Genomic DNA, 14,314 nt, shown 5'->3' on the forward strand with positions numbered 1-14,314 from the left:
TACCACGTATGTGGTAATGTAGGAGATGCTGGGGAAAAAAGCTTGCCTGTTGGTTAGCTCTAAAGCTACATTGTTGGAAGACGTTTGCTGTAGGTGGGCCGCCCCTAAATATGCTAAATCAAGAAATATTTGGTGATGGTTGGAAAGGCTCCTAGTACCGCCTGGGAAGTGCCTGTTCTAAGTACTTGCTCTGCACTGTGCTCTTTATAACAGAGAAATGCTGTTTTCTCTGGCTTAATTTGTTTAATTATCAGACAATCTGTGTAACTACCATATATGTCTTAAAAATTTTAAATGCTACTTCATTTCAGTAAGTAACATTTATACTTAAAACCATCGTATCTTTGATTCTGAACACATCCATGTCCTGGGGTCATACTTTGGAAGTTCAATCATAGGGAATGTCAGTGAGTAGTTACTGCTGAGTTGGTGGGTGCCAAAAGGAAAGTATTTATTGTCTGTATTTTGAAATCAGATCCAGTTGGCTATTTTAGGGTCATGGGTCATGTTTACAATGATATGAGTTTGGGAGGAGGGTGTCTGTGGTTTAAAGTATGAAGTATGTATTTTCTAGAGCTGTCAGAGCTTTAAGTGGGAGAATGACTGTGTAAGTAGGAAAAAAATCTGACAACTGCTTACAGAATTTCTATTAGAATGAAGTACACATTAAATCAAATACAGACACTCAAAACTCATCTGGCCTGGGTCTACTTCCATCTCCAGATGTACAGGTAGCTGAAATGAAATGGGGCCAGCCAGCACTCGGATATTTTTTGTTTGTTTGTTTGTTTTTGTTTTTTGTGGAGAACCCAACAATAAAAGAGGAGAGATGCCAGCTTTCACTTGCTCTCAGGAGACTTTCAGCCATGGGAGCTTTGTATCTAGCAAAAGTCAAAATATGGCTGGGGAGGACTCAACACGGCTTAGGTTAAAGTCAAGTACATGGCATGATGGACAAGAGCTTTTGGATTTCTCTGTTGCTGGATTCGCCTGTAATTATATCCTTAATCCACCCTCCAAACTCCTGGCAGGGAGGGATCTGGTGAGCTGATAGCAGCAGTCCCAGCCCAGCCGGCCTGGTGGACACGATAAGCTGCTGCCTTCAAAGGTCTCCAGATTTGCAAATTCAGCTGCTGCCTGCCAGCAAACACTAGCTCTTGGACCCTCCTCATGTCACAGCACACTCCCATGCGTTTTCAGGACTTAACGGAAAAAGAGGAGCAAAGTGAAGTGGACAGGAACCCAAACCCACTTCTGATTCGGCTTACTCTTCCAAACCAGTTAGAGTTGGGATGACTTGAATTCAATCCAAGAACCCCACCCTGTTTAGAGCAGATGCCCCAGAACATCCCAATAGCACAGGAGCAGACAGGGACAGGCCTGGTACAGACTAACACCAAAGTCACTTCCGGTTGTGAGAAAAGCACTCCAGGCACTTACTGAAGTCTTCATGCACTCCCTGACATTGAACTGTCATGATGTTCTGGTCTTGGCGACCAGTCGCTCGCTCCCTGGGTAAATGAATATGTTCAGGGTCCCAAGGTTTATTGTGGTTTATCTGCTGGTATCACTTGTTTTCTCATTCAACAGTTCTATGTCGGAGAGTACCAAGCGTGCCTCAGAATTAGGCAGTGTTTGAGTTATATCTGGTGCGCTTCTGCTTCCTGCTGCTCAGTAGCTGGAGGGACACAGGCCTGCTCGCCCCCACTCCTCCTTACCATCTCTTCTCCGCTAATGAGTGCCTGGTGCTCCCTCATCGTCCATTAGGGGTATGGATGAAAAGCAGCAGGGAGCTGGACCCAGGGGCCTCCTGAATGTCATCAAGAGGCCAACAGGATGCTCCTGTGAGGTCTGCCAGAAGCTCAAGCGGAAAACAGGTCATCGTGATTCTCCAGAAACAGGCTGTCCGTGTTTCAATGTGGCCAGTGTCTGTGGCAACCATAAGAAAACAGAGCATGTCCTTGTCCTTACAGACAGGAAGAACTTCCATGGGCTGATCCTCTGTCAAGGATACAAAGTCCCTAGGGCTGCTCCTGGGGACTTGTGGGGAATCGGAGAATCTCCCTGAACTTGGTGAGTAAGGACTTCAGGTGGCCAAGGGAAGGACGGGGGCACAAGACAAAGCAAGCCTCCAACACATGCCACCTGGGACCCCATGGCCAAAGCTCTCGTTACCACCTCCACCTTCCAAATGCTCCCTTTGGGCCTTTGCTTCCTTTCCTTCCATGGAGACAGCCAGATAACCTGTTCTCACCACCAGTGAAGCATTCAACATGCCTTGTATTGAAAAGTCAAGCAGATAACTGGATGGTGAGGCAGCTCCAAGGGGCTGAAAGAGAACTGGGCCAGCAGCCAGAAAACACACATTCAAACTGACAGCCAGGTGGCAGCAGACACTTGAGACTCAGTTTCCTTATCTGAAATAAGGAGCTAACTACCCCCTCTGGAGTTCATGGGAATTTAGGGAAGATCAAGTGAGCTCCACGTGATAGGCATGCAGTACATATAAAGTGTGACTCAAGGAGAGAACCATTATTAGGTTAGTATGTAAACTGAAGCAGATTTTTCTAGGCCATGTTATAGAAGGAAAGGGTGTGCAGGGTAACAGCTCTCCTAGTGTAAAAGCAGGAGTGGAGAAGCACATCCTGGTGTCTGGAGGATGAATCCTGGCAACCCAAGGCAGTGCTCGAGGACCATGATGTGGATGTGGCCAGATGGGGAGAGGACTGACAAGCAGTGACCTGGGGACCAAGGAGAGACCATCCTGTGGCCACAGCCACAAACACTGAGGTCCACAATGAGACATCCTGGTTATCCTCTCAGCAGACTGGATGTGATGTGCTTTGAGGGGTAAGGGCTAAGCGTAAGGGAATCAAAGGAGAACTTATATTTTATAATCCTCCCTTTGAGACGGCAGGCCTGAACAGAGCCTTATACCAGAGCCTGCCTTCCTCCACCATGGTTGGGCAAATAAATCCACACCTAAGGCCACCTATTCTGGGGGAGTGAGGCAAAGTACAGGAACAGCATGGTTACAGTTCAGAGGAGTGTAAGCACTTCCAGGTCAGTAACAGTGGCCAATCATAACAAATGTAAATGATCTAGAATGTAAGGCAAACAAGGCTGGGAAAAGGAAGATGGGATCTTTTCCTTTGTCCTTTGTTAGGGTTGGGAGAGGTGGACATTTCAGTTGAAGAGTAGGTTCTGGCTGGGGAGCACAGTTATGACACAGCTGAAGGCCAAGACAGTGCAGACACCAGGGGCAAGGCGGGACTGTGCATGTGGATCTCTGCATTCTATCATCGTGCCTGGGCCCTTGCATCGAATAAACATTTTCTGAGCAACCACTGGCCCCAGCCATGGGGCTGGGTACTGAAGACACGGATGGGGGCCTGCCCTCCTGGAGGCTAACTGCATCTGGGCTCTCCACGGTAGACTGGAACTCAAGACAGATTTGACCTACTTGTCAATGAACCAGGGCCCTTGTTTTTCTTGGCCACATGCTATAGATAAGGTAACCTGACTGCTTTGCATTTTATTATCCAAAACCAGAACATACTGCCTGGCAAATGGAAATCCTTTGTGAGGACAGCGGGAGAGAATATTTGAAAGCAGTACTATTCCAGAATCTATGTGGATGCTGGAGTATAGAGTGTAAATCCTCTGTGTTTGTACTGTTTCATAGCCTCAGGTAAGCATTTGATAATCAAGCCGTCACACTGGAAATCAGAGGGAAGGACCCCAAGGAAAGGTGACACCTATGTGGAGCAGGGAGCCCGCCTGGGGCAAGTGGGGGCATGGCAGGGACCCGAAGCATCCACTCACCTTGAACTTTCTCAAGGAAACAAAAGTGCAGTTTTTCAAATGAGTTACATGAACATGGATGAAGCATCCAGATCAGAATCATTTGCATCAAAATCATTTACATCCTTTCTGCTTATTTCACAAGGGCAGAGGCAGAGGGAAGAGGAGCAGTAACGTGGAACCCTATCTGAAAGAAGTAAGTTCTATCAGGTACAAAGAACCCTAAAGGGGAGTTCTTCTCAAGCTCAAGATGTAATTTGTTGCTTTTCGTCAGCATTTGCCTCAAAAAAGTGCTGATCTGAGTAGAAAGGAAAAGATGGCATTTTTATGGTGCAGTAACACGGCTGTGAGAGTCCTAAACCACTTTGGGTGACATAAGTACAAACATTTTCTGCAATGCAGTCTTCAGAAATGATACAAAGGCAGATGGCATGATGTTTGCCTTCCTATCCTCTTCTAGAAAAAAAAAAAAAAAAGAAAGGCAGCTAACCTCCTGCTGCCTCTCTTTGACCAGTAGAGGGGAGGGAGACTCAGCCGGTTATCCCTGGGATGCTCATGCGTCCCTGACTCCTGGGCCTGGCTGGCTGCTCGGCTTCGGTCTTGGTGTAACTACTAGCAGCGCTTCCTTTCACCCTTAGAAACATACTGAACATGTTGCACGGTCACTACAAGCTAAGACACAGAATTCTAGAATGATCCTCAACATTCCTGAGACTTTTGGGAGTTTCACTGTGTGTGGAAGAGATGCTGCATCCGCTCTGCCGGACTTTAACACCGAGCCACCTGGTAAGCACCACCTAAAGGCCTGCTCGCATGTCATGTTTCATTGCCTTCCCTGATCCACTGGCTGAAACAGGTTATCTCCCAGCTGTGTTCCCACAAAAGCTTCCCACTTATCCATGCAGCGTGGCTCTCGCACATCTAGCTCCCCTTCCAGGTCGAGGACGGTGGTTGGCTTTGGTGCTCTGTAGCACCAGCAGTGTCCGGTGCACACGGAGCCATAACAGATCCCGTTAAGGCCACACAAGCACACTAGCTTGGTCTGTAGTGATGGCGAGGGCAAATTAACGTGGGGGATTCACTGAGGCTGTTTGTTGCTCACGACTTGGAAACACACGTAACTCCTCGTGTGCGGAGAGCATCAAAGGCTTGCAAGGGAGCAATTAGAGATCCGACCAGGTTTGTTACCTACCAACCTGCTGCACCAGGCCAGCTGGTGATGGGTAGGGAACCTGGGGTTCCTGAGCAAGTGGGCTATTCCTCCGGTGACTGCCAGACTGATCCTGAACTTGTCCACAGTTTTCTCCCCATTAAGAAAGAGCTCAGGCCAAGAGGCACTTCTTCAGATCATCTGACGTCAAACTTGAGAATGGTGATGTGACCATCAGTTGAATCTTAAAGGATAAGGGGCAGAAAAAGGAGAAGGAAGGGTATGTTCCTCCTTAAGACAGTTTTTGAGAGTCTGAATTATGACCTTTAACATACCCCTCCCTCCTTTCTATATGGCGATTCTTGGCAGCTGCCAACAGCGCTGAATTTCTTTGCAGGACTCTTGCCATACTTACCTAAAAATCTAGAATGGTTCAAAATGTGGAGGTCACCAGATGGAGGCCCAGGCTCAAAAGCAGCCAACCGTGGAGCGCCTGGATGGCTCAGGCTGTCAAGTTCTGTCTTGGGCTCAGGTCATGATCCCGGGGTCCTGGAATCGAGCCCCTCATGGGGCTCCCTGCTCAGCAGGGAGTCTGCTTCTCCCTCTCCCTCCCCCTGCTTTGTGCTCTCGCTCTGTCAAATAAGTAAATAAATAAATATTTTTAAAATAGCAGCCAGCCTTGGAAAGAAACCAGCATCTCTTTTATGAAGTGTGACTTCACCCACGACAAAAGCCCAACTCCACGCAAAAGGGACTATAATATCCAAAGCATTTTCTCAGGAGCTTGGAGAAGATAAAGATGCACAGCCCCCATCCTTCCCTGTAATACGACTGTCTAGCAGGCTTTGCTTCTTCAGCTGGATTCTGAAATGCCTGGAGGACCCAGGTCTTCATTTTGAAGCTTTTCCCTTCCCCACAGCCATCCCAATTCGCGGGTTTACATTAGGACACATGGCCTGTCCTATTAACACCAAGCACTGATGAGTTCTGTGGGGAATGACTCGCTTTAGGACCGCAGCTCACATCTCACACAGGAGAGGGCTCCAAAAGCAGAGCAGTCACTTATTTGGACCTAGAAAGATTCCCCCCCCCCCCCTTAGAAACAATATTAATGATGCTAGGTCCCTTTACTGTCTCATAATCTATGTAACCCAAGTGTAGGACACTAAGGGCCAGTGACCTGACTCTCAGGGCTGACAGGAGACTGGCTGGCTGGTTTCTGCAGTGTGGCAGCCCTGGGGTGCAGGCAAAGGGAGGTAAGCACCGGCTTCCAGGTAGACGGGTCAATTTACTGTGTGTCAGGTACCTTACGCTTAGGAACAGTTGTGTTGGATTCTGTTTTAGAATTCTGGAAGCATCACTGAGAGAGGAGCCCAGTGAAGTCAGCTCTAAAAAGGACTCTTTTCCCCAACAATTAAAAGAGATATACCAAAGGATCCATAAGGGAGGAGTAAATTATTAAACTATTAAGATGTTGCTATAAATATGCAGTGTTAATTCAATAATTTATAATGGACTGGTACAACAGGATTTCTAAGGCTCGTGAAATACTGCTGGCTTCTGGCGGTAGCTAGCTTCCTGGGGTGTGTGCCAACTGCTTCTTTACTGAACAGCCTGGGTGAGGGGGTCCCAGGGAGCCTTCTTCCTGGCGGCCTCCCAAAGAGCCCTGATGGAGGAGAGAGCTGGGTCCCCACCACCTGGTCCAGGGCCAGGCACCGCCTTGTCTAAGGCTTCAAGAGGGAAGTAACAGGAGGGAGGGGGGAGGCATCTTGCCAGGGGCCACAATAATGATGAGCATGCTTGAGTGTGGCAGCCTGTCACCTTGACCCAGCAACAGCACAGCCTGCTCCTCAAACCCTCCGCCAGCGTGGGTGCCATTCATCTTCATATGTGCTTTTGTGGCTCAGTTTCCATGACAGCCCCTGACCTCTTACCTGGAACCCGTGGGGCCAGACAGGTTTCAGAATTCAGATTTTTTTCAAAGTTTATAAAGACAACATATTGTAGAGATCAGGTATAGGAAAGACTTCCAGAGTGGTCTGGGGCAACACCCCATATTTAAACCCACTAATATCTTCTACAGCAAAATGTATGGATACTACACCAAGTAGGGTAAGTGAGGACTATAAATAGCTTCCTATCGCTTGAATTTTTGCCACTGTATGAGTTTGAGGCTGAAGATATGAAAACTTTGCAGTTTCCTGAGGCCTCTGGGCTGTGCATTTCACTTGTCCTGGGGACACCTGGGCACCTTCCAGTTACGGCTTCCTATACAGCTCTGGCTACCGCTCCTTCTAGCACCAAGAAAGAGAACGGGTTTGGAACAAACAAGACAGCATAGCTGTCAAGGGGCAAAAAGTATCCCAGGCATTACTCTGGACTCGCAGAAGCTGTGGTCTGCTCTCTATGTTTATCTATACAGAGTAAATATGACTCATGCATGTAAGCGAAACCTTTGGCAAGGCAGAAGCAAACAAACACAAGCAGAGAGCCTGTCCTGGTGGACGGAACGGTGTCCTACCGCCCCCCCGCCCCGCCCCACCTCTGCAGGCCATCTGCGGGTTTTGGAGCCTGTTTGGCCCACATTCCAGGGCTCATCACCGTAGGGTGTGCGGGGGGGGGGCAGCACAAGGGTAGCACCGTTCTCCTTTTACACGAAGGAGTGGCGGAGTGGCGGAGTGGCGGAGTGGCAGAGGCGGCCACGTCCCCGCGTGGTCAGGGGGCTGGGAGGAGAACCCGGCTCCTCAAATTCTCCGGCAAACTGTTCTCCTGCCACCTGCCTCAGGCACGACCCTCAGGACTGTGGCCCCACCTCCGATCAGCCCATCTCCAGTCCTACACCATGATTTGCATGACCCTGGTTAACTGGGTTCTGGCCACGCTGTTCCTGTATCCTCTTCTTGGGAATTTATTTTATTTTTTTTAATAAATTAATTTTTATTGGTGTTCAATTTACCAACATACAGAATAACACCCAGTGCTCATCCCATCAAGTGTCCACCTCAGTGCCCGTCACCCATTCCCCTCCACCCCCCGCCCTCCTCCCCTTCTACCACCCCTAGTTCGTTTCCCAGAGTTAGGAGTCTTTATGTTCTGTCTCCCTTCCTGATATTTCCCACACATTTCTTCTCCCTTCCCTTATATTCTCTTTCACTATTATTTATATTCCCCAAATGAATGAGAACATACACTGTTTGTCCTTTTCCGATTGACTTACTTCACTCAGCAGCCCTTCAGATACTAGGGCCGAGTGACAATGTAAGGAAACCAGATTAACTTCATTGAACCCATTTTTCCCAAATGCTTTCAAATCTGGAACCCTTTGGGGGCAGAGCTCCCATCAGCATTGACATACTCCAGGACACCGATTGAAGGCACATTCTGCTGCTGAATTTATGACTTTACACAGAGTCGAGAGCAGCGTATCCATCTGCGAAGTGTTCTACCTCAAAGGCTGAAAGAGAACCCACCCTGACCCAGTTGAAGGAATCCATTTCTCCATCCTCCTCCTTTTCTTTCTCCACCATCGCCAGCTCCCTCTGGGCCTTGGGCTGCGAGGTCACTTGATGGATGGGCCTAAGCGTGCACAGCTGCTGTCTGAGAGCCGGGCTATGTATCCGGCTCTGACGCCTGGTGCCTGGTCATTTGTGGTGGCACATGGGTGTCCCCTCCAGGGCCGATGCACTGTTGGTGCAAAACCTGGTGGACAGTGGGCATTTTTAATGAAGTAAGAGGAACACAACTTCAGTCTAAGATGCTTTCTGCTCTCTTCCAATTTTCCTTTTTGACTCAGTACAACTTTTTACGAGCAAAGTGATGGGAGGGCAAACTTTAAAGTAAGGTGAAGTGATATCTTGGGACTCTGATTTCCTTCTGCAGTTATTTAATATATGTATGTGTTACGAAATTCTAGAAGTTCTGAAATCTTTGGTCAGGTGGGAGAGCCGTGCCAAGTGTCCTTGGTGGAAGATAGTTTCATGAGCCCACACAAAGTGACATTTGTTTGGAGAATCACTGCCCTTGGAATCATGTGAGATCCCTAGAAACAAAGCACTGCTCAAACATGCATTGTTAGGTGGGATGAGAAAGTAGCCACAGTAGACTCCAAACCCTGGACTGGGAGTTTGAACTTAGCTCAGCATCAGCGATTCTATCAAACAGGGCAACACTGGAGAGATGCCCTAAAGCCCAACTGGGCTGCAGCACCTGGGAGCCACGCTGACCACCTGCCTCCTGTCAGACCTTCTACGTGGAAAGCACGACACAGTGAGGAGAGGCAAAGGCATGCTTCTAAACATACTGGGCCTTAAATATTCTATCTACTTACAGAGTGTTAGGATTACTTTTAGTTCTAGGTTTTTGACTGTAAAATAACAGATAAAGAATCTTAACGGAATACTACTAATGAGAGCTAATATTTCTCTCTTATTCTATGCCAGGAACTACTATAGACCGCTGACACCTTGACTCATGTAATCTTTACGACAGCCTGCTCAGGTAAGCGCTACCATTACTCACAATTGACAGGTGAGGAAGCCAAGGCACAGGGAGAGTTAGTAAGCTGCCTAAGGTGACACAACGAGGAAGAGGGGGAGCCAGGATCCGAGCTCATAGCCTGGGCTCCTAATGGCAGCTGGAGCTCTTCAAAGTCCAAACCTTAAACCACTTTAAGGCCTTTTATGGTTATGGCACAATTGTGTGAATTAACCCAAAGGTTGCTGGGCTTTTAAGAAAATGAGACATGCTGATTGAGACTAACTTTACTAATCAATGAGTAGGCAGACAAGAAACACTTTTTCTATGAAGATTTTTCTTTGAATAGTTTTTGAGACAAAATTACAACAGAATTTTACCAAGCACACACTTTTACTAGGTTGAGAGTGGCAGCTAGGGCATGAAATACTTACCCAAATTTAAAATTTATGTTATTGCACCTCAGAGGCCACAGTTGTGTCCACATCAATTCTACACTGTAGGTCATAGAACAAGTGTGGAGGAAACCACTGAGAGGTCAGTGTGCTGGGAAACTTGAATTCCCATAGAGTATTCTGGTCCTTCTTCTGGAACAATGCAAACCATCCCATCTTCCCTTAACCATATAACCTTGGCCAAGTGATTTCTCATTTCCTGATCAGGATTCCCATAAATGCAAGACACAAAGGGTAGACTAAGTCCAAAACCTACTTGGAGAAGTCATAGAGGCCTTCAAAGAGAAGGCAGTGATCTGCCTCTGATCCCCATGTCTGAGGGAGCTGGCGGCCAGTGTGGAAGAGGGAATGGGAAACTGATCAAAGGCCTACATTTACATTCAGGCAAAGAGTTGGTACCGTGAAGGACAAGGCGCTAGAGGAGTATGAACAGCAGGGGGGTTGGTTTGGAAGAGTGTGATGTTTTGGCTGAGCTCTGAAAGAAGAGCACTTAGATGAGTCAGGGGTGGGGGTGGATTGGGGGTGGCTCTGTTTTCTCTGGTCCTAAGAGCTGGACACTACACCGAAGCATGAATCAACCTTCAACAGTGCGAAGGAATGCCAGTGATGGTACAAAGTTGGTGTTTCACAGGGGCATGGCACTGCCAAAGCCCAGAGAGGATGTGGGGTGCAGGGGCCAGTATGACATCGAGGGGGACAAGTTTCACCTTCAGTTAATCTTTTCCTGTATTTGGAATTGCTTGACCATGACCCACAGTTAAAACTTGAGTCTTTTAATGCTGTGACCTGGTACATGGACAGACACACATACATAAGACACAGTCTGACCCTCAAAGCCTGGAACACACTCTGATATTTCCTGCTTGATCCTATTCCATTAAAAAAAAATGCTGGTCTCCACCCACTGAACTGACTTTGTGAGCCACCCATGGGTCACAACCCATAGTTTGGAAAACACAGTTTTCTCTGACAAATGCATTAAAAGATAAACCCTCCCATGCTTCCATTTTTCCCTGTAATCATAATCAATGTGTGAAGGCCAAGGTAGGGTCATGTAGGCAACCCTAGTGCTATAGGTCAGCTACAGAATAGGGTTTAGAGACAAACACCTAAAGCTCTGACCACAGTCGTATGTCCTCAGACCATACATGCAGGGCCTGGTGGGGGGCGCACTGCTTGTGTGTGTTAGCATGAGTGGCTTTTCCAATAGAGTAAAACCTGACTTAGTTGGTTTCACTAATTTGAAGTTTGTATTCATTAGAAGGAAGGCTGGACAAACAGGCAACATAAACAAGATGGTAGGAAGAATATTAACCCCTTAAGAAAATGAGGTATTGGGAAGAAACCCCAAATATCCTACAATGAAAATTTATACACAAATAATTGTTATATCTATTACAAATAAGTCTTACTTATGCATTAAATCACGTCTCCTCTATGAGAATTTACTGGCAACATTAACTAGTCAAGTCCGAGTTACAGCATGATCACGAAAATAACAATACCCTATTTTTTAAATAAATATTTTATAATTTGGAAATTAAAAAAAGTCTATCACACTACCATTTACTAGAATTAACACAGATTAGTGAAGTTCTACTACATGAGTTTATTAGTTTTCTTAGGTTTGCTATTCAGAATGTGTACACACATTCCTATGAAAAGTCAGGCAAATTACATCAGCCAGGTGACAAAAGCTCAATTTCATGAGGTCCCACAACAGCTTACTTAAGACAGCATAACTGTCTTTCAAGGTTCAAGACCCAAATGGAATGTACTGGTGGAGAGGAAGGGGTAAATAGGTAATGTATTGAAGAAATCTCACCATGGGAGGTTTCCTATCCTACCTCATTGTCCAGCTGTTTTCATAGACTTTCCACTGCGTTGTGCACATGGTTGCATGTGGGGTCGTGTGGCTCTCTCTGGCCAGGTCATAGGTCCAGGTGGAATCTCTTTTTTTTTTTTTTTTGGTCCAGGTGGAATCTATGGAAGTTCCCAACCAGGGATCACAGGAGGATGCTTGCCTGACTTCTCTGACTATGGACGGCAGGGTGTGGGAAATGCTACACAAAAGGCCCCTGGGTGGCTCAGTAGGTTATGCATCTGCCTTTGGCTTAGGCCATGATCCTGGGGTCCTGGGATTGAGCCCCATATCAGGCTCCCGGAGAATCTGTTTCTCCCTCTGTCCCTCACCCCGATCGTGCTTTCTCTTTTGCTCTCTATCTCGAATAAATAAATAAAATCTCTCTTTTTTTTTTTTTAAAGAGAGAAATGCTACACGAAGAGCACTCCCACAGCTCATACTGGCATTGAAAATGTGGGGAATGCAAAATAAGTGGACATTTAGCTACTTGTAACATGTCCCAGGGGAGGCTCTCAAAAGAGAAGAGTGGTCATCTCTAAGCAATGTATAGATGTTTTGCTTGTATCTTTTTGGGCAATGGCTGAAAGTGTGGTCCCTATACAGCAGCAGCAGTTCATCTGGGAGTTGGTTGGAAATGCATGTTCTGGGTCCTATCTGGACCTACCCAATCAGAAACTCGGGGGGCCAGGCTGGCAAGCTGTGTCTCACCCACCCCCAGGAGATGCTGGTGTGACTCAAGGCTGAGAACCAGGCTGTGCTCTAAGGTGTGGAGGGGCAACCCCAGAGTCTTGCTCACTTCCACCTTCAGAAACAATTAGGAAAACTCACTACCATATGCTGAGTCAATCCAGACAAACAAGGAAACAGTTTTTAATCTGTATTCACACACATATTGAAAAAACTACCCTGCCCCCACCAAGCCCATCTAGAAAAATTCAGTCCTAAGGACTTAGGTGGAGCACAGCAAGTTGCTATTTCCTGAGTGCTGCTACTGGCCAGCACCACCTGGAAGCCTTAACCAGCCTCTACGACATTAAATCTTCTGAAAAATTCCCTGAACAAGGTATTGCTGCCCCATCTCCAAGATGAGAAACTGAGGCTCAGGACATCACAGCTATGTGGCCAAAGCCACAGATGACCCTGGCAGAACCAGGTTTAACTCCACCCCTCATCCTGAACTCAGTTCAAGGCTCCAAGAGCTCCCGGGAAACTTGTCCTCACAGCCATGACACAGAATGCTGAGTCACAGATGTCTGCTAAGGGGGTCACGAGTGACAGAAACTTCTTGGTGAAATCAAGCTGACTTTTACATCCGGTCTTAAAGCCTAGTGGTGGGGGGATGCTCCTGGGAGTGAGAAGGGGGAGGGAAGCAAGAACACAACCTAGTGGTCAGGTGCAGTGGGAGGTGCAGGTCTAGGGAGCATGACTGGGGGAAATCACATTGGAGACACCCTGACTGAGGGATGTGCACTGTCTTCTGGAGGTGATGGGGAGCCCTTCACAGCTGGAGAGCTCTGCCCCTGGCCCATCAGAGGCACAGGCAGACGGTGCCCTCCCACTCAGCCTGTGGCGTGGCTCTGGGGAAAATGCCCAGGTTCAGCCTAGCCCCAGGCTTAGAATCCAGACTCAGCTGCCTTTCTGCACCCATTCAACCTGTCCCAGGCTGAGTCACTCCCAGGGAACTGCCTGCCTCAGGGCTTTGTTCCAGCCCACTCCGAGCCCAGCACAGAGTATTCTAAGGAGAGAAAGGAGAGATTTTAAAAAATGCAACTTCAACACTTTGTGGCTTTAAGGAGTTGGAGCAGGGGCGCCCCACACCAGGCGCAAGGGTGGGCAGGAGTCAGCCTGCTGAAGACGGAGGGGTGGTTCACAGAGCGCTCCCCTGCACCAGTGCCCAGGATGGAGGAACACACAGGTGGCCCAGGCCTGGATCTCCTCGGGGAGCCCTCATCCTCTTGGGGGTTCAGATGGTGATTGTGGGGCAGAGATGGGTTAAGGACAATGGTCATCTCAGGAAGTGGAAAGTGAACTGCACAGAGCTCCACCATGAAATCTGGAGTGAGTCAAGTTAGCTAGGTTGTGTGATCTTTCTCTAGAAACATCCAGACTCTTGCTCATGAGCATGGAGAGTGCTGTGGGCAGAGGACTGGAGGTGTGCATAGCATACTGTGTGTGTTCACGCTGGGGGTGGGGATGGCTACAAGAAAGCCACCACCTCGGGCTTTAAGGTATAAAGTGGGGCTAAAGAGAAGCAGGTGCAAAGGGGGAGACACGTGGAATTTAGTTTGTCTTGGACACCCAGACAGAGATGTCCAGCTGGCAGCTGGCCATACCAGTCTGAACCAGGGTTGGTGGTGAGGGCTGGAGGGCTGGATACGGGCTTCGCCATTGATGCAGTCAGAAAAACTGTGAGTGCCAATGAGGTGACCCTGGGAGCATGTCCAGTGAGGAAGGAAGGGAGGAAAAATGTAACGTAGCTAATAAAATAACAATTGAGAGCCTTAATTTAAACATGAGTTAATGTAAAACCTCACCTCTTGAAGTATTTGAAACTGTCCAACACGACAT

The 14,314-nt window shown here is 47.7% G+C and overlaps 1 protein-coding gene and 1 long non-coding RNA gene across 2 annotated transcripts in view; one reads left to right on the top strand and one right to left on the bottom strand.

Moving 5' to 3' along the window:
- The window catches only part of LOC112934279 (uncharacterized), a 42,798-nt gene extending 30,670 nt beyond the window's left edge, over positions 1-12,128 (top strand). Inside the window, exons 2-3 of the long non-coding RNA XR_003237875.2 lie at positions 9,394-9,451; positions 11,859-12,128. This is a non-coding gene — a long non-coding RNA (uncharacterized lncRNA). The remainder of the gene's footprint in view (positions 1-9,393; positions 9,452-11,858) is intronic.
- Positions 1-14,314, bottom strand: part of DAP (death associated protein) — a 66,711-nt gene that overhangs the window by 18,973 nt on the left and 33,424 nt on the right. The window lies entirely within an intron of this gene.

Source organism: Vulpes vulpes, chromosome 3, assembly GCF_048418805.1.
Source record: "Vulpes vulpes isolate BD-2025 chromosome 3, VulVul3, whole genome shotgun sequence".
NCBI classification, from domain to species: Eukaryota; Metazoa; Chordata; class Mammalia; order Carnivora; family Canidae; genus Vulpes; species Vulpes vulpes.